Consider the following 8,368-nt stretch of genomic DNA (forward strand, 5'->3'; position numbering starts at 1 on the left):
GCCCACATGACCCAGCCATTCGGCCTCAAGAGCAGGAGGATTGTGGGAGGTGGAGAGAAGCTTGTGTGGGAGAGAGAGGCTTGTGGAAAGCCGGTGGTGGCAGTTGAGGCTCTGAGGGTTTTTCCTGAGAGGCTATTTTGTTTGGCGTGTGTGGTTCTAAAAATAAAGTTAGCTTCTTTTGACAAGTGGCTCCTACTCCTGCTGTATCAACGTAAACAAGTTGTTCGTCACCCCCCTGTTATTTTGCTGCAGCCGGACTGCGGCATATTTTCCTCACCACTACTTAGGGTACTTCAACAGGGAAGAAAACAGAGAGTGCACTGAGAACTAATAGAGTGAGTCAAGTTTCAATAGGCTAGCACAAACCCTGTTTGATTTAGAGTTCCAAATGCATGTATACCTATAGCGGAAAAAGAAGTGAAACCTAAAATTTCTAAATGTTCCTGCAAACAAATTCTTCAAACTTGAGGACCCAAATTTGGTGGAACAATGTGAATTGAGAAGAGACCATTCGCTCCAAGTATCAAAAAGATCGAGTGAAAAATTTTTTCATGTGATTCCAGGAAATGCGTAGTTCTGTGGAAGCTATGCAAATGCTTTCAATGAAAGTTTATATTTTCTCCTCTGCTTAAGACTACGTCAAAAAGGAACAAATTATAGAGTGCAAACTGAGAAGTAACTGAGTGAGTCGAGTTTCAAACAGCTACCAATAAACCATGTTAGATTTAGAGTTCCGAATGCATGAATCCCTATAGGGAAAAATGAAGTGAAACCTAAAATTTAAAGTCTTCCTATAAATGAATGCTTCAACTTAGAAAAACAAAATTGGGTGGACCAAGTGTGAATGGACAACCGATCATTCCCTTGAAGATTCTTCAAGATCCGGTGAAAATATTTTTACTGTGATTCCAGTAAACTTGGAATTCTGTGGAAGATTTGCAAATGCTTTCAAAAGAAAGTATGTTTACCTCGCCTCTGCTTAGGGCTATTGAAAGAGGAACCAAACATAAAGAGTGCCTGAGAACCAATTGAATGAGTCAAGTTTCAAGCAGCTAGCACAAACCAAATTTGATTTAGAGTTCCAAGTGCATATATCCTTATAGGGGAAAACAAAGTGAAACCTAAAAATTCAAAGTGCTCGTGCCAAAAATGCTTCAATCTAGAATAATGAAATTTGAACAACCAAGTGTGAATTGAGTACCAATCATTCTCTCCAAGTATCAACAAGATCATGTGAAAAAAATCTTTTCTGAGATTCCAGTAAACTGAGAGTTCTGTGGAATCTTTCAAACCCTTGCAAATGAAAGTTTGTTTTTCTCAAAACTACTTTGGGCTACTTTAAATGGGAACAAAGCATAGAGAGGGCTGTGAGACTTATTGAGTGAGTCAAATTTCAAGCAGCTAAAAAACTTTGTTTGATTTAAAGTTCCAAATGCATGTATCCCTATAGTGGAAAACAAAAGTTAAACCTAAAATTTCAAAGTATTCCTGCAAATGAACGCTTCAACCTAGAAGAACCAATTTTGATGGACAATTGTGAATGGAAAAATGATCATTCCCTCGAAGTAACAATGAGATCTGGCGAAAAAAATAATTGCGGAGATTCCAGTAAACTCGTAGTTCTGAGGAATCTTTGCAAACACTTTCAAATGAACGTTTATATTCTTCTCCTCTGCTTAGGGCTACTTCAAGAGGGAACAAACCATAGGAAGTGGACTGAGTATGATTGAGTGATTTGAGTTTCAAGAACCAAGCACAAACTGTGTTTAATTTAGTGTTCCAATGCATGTGTCCCTACAGGGAAATTCGAAGTGAAACCTAAAATTTCAAAATGTTCCTGCAAAAGAATTCTTCAACCTATAGAAGCAAATTTGGTGGATGAAAGTGAATGGAGTACTGATCATTCCCACCAAGTGTCAACAAGATTGGGTGAAAAAAAATATTTGCTGTATATCCAGTAAACCCAGAGATCTGTGGAAACTTTGCAAATTCTTTCAAATGAAAGTTTATATTCCTCTGCTTTGCTTAGGGCTATTTTCACTGGGAACAAATTATAGAGATCACACTGAGACCTAAATGAGGGAGTAAAGTTTCAAACAGCTAGCACAAACCATGTTTGATTTACAGTTCCAAATGCATGTATACTTATAGGATAAAACAAAGTGAAACCTTAAAAATTCAAATGTCCCTGCTAATGAACACTTAGACCTAGAATAATGAAATTTGCTGGACCAAGTTTGAATGGAGTCCAAATGATTCCCTCCAAGTATCAAAATAACTAGGGAAAATAAAAACTTTGCTGAGATTCCTGTAAACTCAGAGTTCTGTGGAAGATTGGCAAACACTTTCAAATGAAAGAGTATTTCCCTCTCCTCTTCACCAGGGGCTATTTCAACAGGAAAAAAGCATGTAGAGGGCACTGAGAACTAATTGAGTGAATCAACTTTCAATCAGCTAGCGCAAACCATGTTTGATTTAGAGTTACAAATGCATGTATCCCTATAGGAGAAAATGAAGTGAAACCTAAAAATACCACCACTTTCTGCCAACGAATGCTTCAACCTAGAAAAACTAAATTTGAAGACCAAGTGCAAATGGAGTCCAAATAATTTGTTCTAGGTATCAACAATGTTGGATAAAAAAATCTTTCCTGAGATTCCTGTAAACTCGGAGTTCTGTGGAAGTTTTACAAACGCTTTCAAACTGAAAGTGTATTTCCGTTGCCTCTTCTTTGGGTTACTAAAAGAGGGAAAAAGCATGGAGAGTGATCTGAGAACTAATTGAGTGAGTCAAGTTTCAATCAGCTAGCACAAACCATGTTTGATTTAGAGTTCCAAATGCATGTATGAATATAGGTGAAAATGATGTGAAACATAAAATTTCAAAGTGATCCTTCCAATGATTGCTTCAACCTACAAGAAGAAAATTAAGTTTACTAAGTGTGAAAAGAGTACAGATCATTCCCTCTAAGTATCAACAATATTGGGTGAAAAAAATCTTTGCTGAGACTCCAGTAAACTCACAGTTCTGTGGAAGATTTGCAAAAGTTTCCAAATGAAAGTGTATTTTCCTCACCACTGCTTAGGCTACTTCAAAAGGGAACAAAGCATAGAGAATGCACTGAGAACTAATTGAGTGAGTCAAGTTTCCATAGGCTAGCAAAAAATGTGTTTGATTTAGAGTTCCAAATGTATGTATCCCTATAGAGGAAAATGAAGTGAATCCTAAAATTTCAAAATGTTCCTGCAAACGAATGCCTCAAACTTGAAAACCAAATTTGGCGGACTAATGTGAATGGACAAATGATCATTCCCTCCAAGTATCAACAAGATCAAGTGAAAAAAATTTGCTGTGATTCCAGTAAACTCGGAATTCTGTAGACCTTTGCAAATTCTTTCAATGAAAGTTTGTATTCCTCTCTTTTTCTTAAGACTACTTCAAGAGGAAACAAATTATAGAGTGCAAACTGAGAACTAATTGAGTGAGTTGAGTTTCAAGCAGCTAGCAATAAAACTTGTTTGACTTAGAGTTCCAAATGCATGTATCCCTATTGGGAAAAAGGAAGTGAAACATAAAATTGAAAGACTTCCTGCAAACAAATGCTTCAGCATAGAAGAACCAAATTTGGTGGATGAAGTGTTAATGGAGAACCGATCATTCACTCTTGAGATTATTCAAGATCATGTGAAAATATTTTTTCTGTGATTCCAGTAAACTCAGAGTTCTGTGGAAGAATTGCAAACACTTTCAAATGAAACAGTATTTACCTCACCTCTGCTTAGGGCTATTCAACAAAGGAGAAATCAAAAAGAGTGCAATGAGAACCAATTAAGTAAGTCAAGGTTCAATCAGCTAGCGCAAACAATGTTTGATTTAGAATTGTAATGCATGTATCCCTATAGGAGAAAATGAAATGAAACCTACAAATTCAATGTGTTCCTGCCAACTACTGCTTCAATGTATACAAACAAAACTTGAGGGACCAAGTGTGAATTGAGTACCAATCATTCCCTCTAAGTATCAACAAAAGTGGGTGAAAAAAACTTTTCTGAGATTCCAGTAAACTCAGAGTCCTGTGAAAGCTTTGCAAACCCATTCAAGTGAAAGAGTATTTCCCTCACCTCTGCTTTGGGCTACTTCAACAGGGAACAAAACATACAGAGTGCACTTAGAAATAATTGAGTGAATCCAGTTTCAATCGACTAGCACAAACCATGTTTGATTCACAGTTCCAAATGTATGTACTCCTATACAAAACAAATTGAAACCTAAAAATTCAAAGTCTTCCTGCAAATGGACGCTTTAACCTAGAAGAAAGCAATTTAGGGAACCAAGTGTGAATGGAGTACCAATCAAAACCTCCAAGTATCAACAAGATTGGATGAAAAAATCTTTGCTGAGATTCCAGTAAACTCGGAGTTTTGTGGAAGCTTTGCAAACGCATTCAAAGAAAGGGCATTTTCCTCACCACTTCTTAGGGCTACTTCAACAGGGAACAAAGCATAGAGACCACACAGATAAATAATTGAGTGAGTCATGTCTCATCAGCTAGCAAAAACTGTGTTTGAATTAGAGTTCCAAATGCATATATCCCTATAGGAGAAAAAGAAGTGAAACATAAAAATTCAAAGTGATCCTGCAAACAAATACTTCAACCTAGAAGAAAAAAAAATCTTCTAGGACCTAGTGTGAATAGACAACTGATCATTCCCTCCAAGTATCAACAAGATTGGGTGAAAAATCTTTGCTGAGATTCCAGTAAACTCAGATTTCTTTGGAAGATTTGCAAAAGTATTCAAATTAAGGTGTATTTTCCTTGCCTCTACTAAGGGCCACTCCATCAGGGAACAAACCATAGTGAGCACACTGAGAACTAATTGAGTGAGTAGAGTATAAAGCAGCTAACACAAAACTTGTTTCATTTGGAGTTCCATATGCACGTACCTGTATAGGGGAACATGAGGGGAAACTTAAAATTTCAAAATGTTCATGCAAATGAACTCTTAAAACAAAAAAGAACCAAATTTGATAGACCAATGTGAATGGAGAACTGATTGTATCAACATGATTGGGTGAAGAAATTATTGCTGTGATTCCAGTAAACTCGTATTTCTGTGGAAAATTTGCAAACACTTTTAAATGAAAAGTTATATTCCTCTCCTCTGCTTAGGGCTTCTTCAACACGGAACAACTCATAGAGGGTGCAAAGAGAGCTAATTGAGTGAGTTGAGTTTCAAGCAGCTAGCACAAACTGTGTTGGATTTAGAGTTCCAAATGCATGTATCCCTATAGGAGATATTGAAGTGAAACCACAAATTCAAAGTGTTCCTGCTAACGAATGATTCAACCTAGAAGAACCAAATTTGTTAAACCAAGTGTGAATGGAGAATGGATCATTTCCTCCAAGTATCAACATAATAGATTAAAAAAAAAATTAGCTGTGATTCCAGTAAACTTGGAGTTCTTTGGAAGATTTGCAAAAGTTTTAAAATAAAGGTTTGTATTCCTCTCCTCTGCATAGGGCTACTGCAACAGAGATCTAATCATGGAGAGAGAACTGAGAACTAATTGAGTGAGATGAGTTTAAAAGAGCTAGCAAATAACCCTATTTGATTTAGAGTTCCAAATGCATGTATCCCTATAGGGAATAATGAAATGAAATGTAATAATTCAAAGTGTTCTTGCAAACGAACGCTTCAACATATAAGAACCAAATTTGGTGGACCAAGTGTGAATGGAGAACCAATTATTCTTCAAGATAGGGTGAAAACATTTTTACTGTGGTTCCAGTAAACTTAGAGTTCTGTGGAAGATTTCAAATGCTTTCAAATGAAATTTATTTACCTTGCCTCTGCTTAGGGCTATTGAATGGGAAACAAAGCATAAATAGTGCACGGAGAACCAATTGGGTTAGTCAAGGTTCAAGCAGCTAGCCCAAACCGTGTTTGATTTAGAGTTCCAAATGCATGTATCCACATAGGAGAAAACGAAGTGAAACCTACAAATTCAAAGTGTTCCTGCCAACGACTGCTTCAACCTAGAAAAACGAATCTTGAGGGACCAACTGTGAATTGAGTACCAATTATTCCCTCCAAATATCAACAACATCGGGTGAAAAAATATTTTCTGTGATTCCAGTAAACTCAGAATCCTGTGGAAGATTTGCAAACCCATTTAAATGAAAGTGTATTTTCCTCTCCTCTGCTTGGGACTACTAGATCAGCGAACAAAGCATAGAGAGTGCACTGACACCTAATTGATTGAGTCAAGTTTTAATGGGCTAGTGCAAACCATGTTTGATTTACAGTTCCAAATGTATGTATTCCTATAGGGGAAAATGAAGTGAAACCTCAAAATTTAGAGTCTTCCTGCCAATAGATGCTTCAACCTAGAATAAAGTAATTTCGGTGACCAAGTGCAAATGGAGTACCAATCATTCCCTCCAAGTATCAACAAAATCAGGCGAAAAAAATCTTTGCTAAGTTTCCAGTAAACTCAGAATTCTGTGGAAGCTTTGCAAATGCATTCAAAAGAAAGTGTATTTTCCTTACCATTGCTTAGGACTACTTCAACAGGTAACAAAGCACACAGATGACTAATCTAGTGAGTCATGTTTCAAGCAGCTGGCAGAAACTGTGTTCAATTTAGAGTTCCAAATGCATGTATCCCTCTAAGGGAAAATGAACTAAAACATAAAAATTCAAAGTGATCCTGCAAACGAACTCTTCAAACTAGAAGAACAAATATTGGTGGATCTGGTTCAAATTGACAACCACTCATTTCTACCCAATATAAAAAGATTGGGTCAAAAAATCTTTGCTGATTTCTGTGGAAGATTTGCAAAAGTATTCAAACTAAAGTGTATTTTCCTTGCCTCTGTTAAGGGCTACTTTATCAGGGAACAAACCATAGAGATCACACTGAGAACTATTTGATTGAGTCAAGTGAAAAGTAGCTAACACAAACCTTTGTTTCATTTAGTATTACAAATGCATGTACCTCATTAGGGGAGAATGAAGTGAAACTTAAAATTTTAAAATATTCATGCAAATGAACCCTTCAATTGAGAAGAACCAAATTTTATGTACAAATGTGAATGGAGTACTGATCATTCCCTCCAAATATCAATATGATCTGGTGAAAAAAAACTATTGCTGTGATCCAAGTAAACTTGTAGTTCTGTGGAAACTTTGCAAATCCTTTCAAATGAAAAGTTATATTTGTCTCCTCCGCTTAGGGCTACTTTAATGGGAAACAACTCATACAGAGTGCACAGAGAACTAATTGAATGAGTCGAGTTTCAAGAAGCTAGCAAAAACCGTGTTTGACATTGAGTTCCAAATGCATGTATCCCTATAGAAGAAAATGAAGTGAAACCTAAAAATTCAAAGTATTCCTGCTAACAAACGCTTCAAACTAGAAGAACCAAATTTGCTGGACCAGGTGTGAATGGAGAATTGATAATTCCCTCCAAGTATCAACATGATTGATTTAAATAAATTTTGCTGTGATTCCAGTGAACTCGGAGTTCTTTGGAAGCTTGCAAATGTTTTCAAATAAAGGTTTATATTCCTCTCTTCTACTTAGGGCTATTTCAATAGGCAACAAAGCATGAAGAATGCACCGAGAACTAATTGAGTGAATCTAGTTTAAAACAGCTATTACACACTGTGTTTGATTTAGAGTTAAAAATGCATGTATTCCTATAGGAGAAAATGAAGTGAAACCTAAAATTTCAAAGTGTTGCTGCAAACGAAGGCTTCAACCTAGAAAAATGAAATTTGCTGTGCCAAGTGCGAATGGAGTATTGATCATTCCTTCTAAGTATGAATGAGATCTGGTGAAAAATATTTGGTGAGATTTCTGTAAATTCAGAGTTGTGTGGAAGTTTTGCAAACCCTTTCAAATGAAAGTGTATTTTCCTTGCCTCTCTTTGGGTTACTTCAAAATGGAATGAATCATAAAGAGTGCACTGAGAAGTAATTGAGTGAGTCAAGTTTCAATAAGCTGGTTAAAACTGTGTTTGATTTTGAATTCCAAATGCATGTATCCCTATAAGAGAAAATGAAGTGAAACCTCAAAATTCTAAGATTTTCTGCAAATGAACGCTTCAACATAAGAATGAAATTTTTACCTCCAAGTGAAACTGTTATACTCATCTTTCCTGCCAAGTATCAACAATTTTGGTCAATAAAATATTGCTGAGATTGCAGTAAACTCTGAGTTCTGTGGAAGCTCTGAATGCTTTCAAAGGAAAGTATATATTCCTCACCTATACTTAGGGCTACTTCAACTGGGAACTAAGCATAGAGAGTGAATTGGGAAGTAGTTGAGTGAGTCAAGTTTCAAGCAGCTACCAGAAACCATG

Source organism: Marmota monax, unplaced genomic scaffold (assembly GCF_021218885.2).
Source record: "Marmota monax isolate L192 unplaced genomic scaffold, Marmota_monax_Labrador192_F-V1.1 WCK01_AAM20220418_F8-fsc00350, whole genome shotgun sequence".
NCBI lineage: Eukaryota > Metazoa > Chordata > Mammalia > Rodentia > Sciuridae > Marmota > Marmota monax.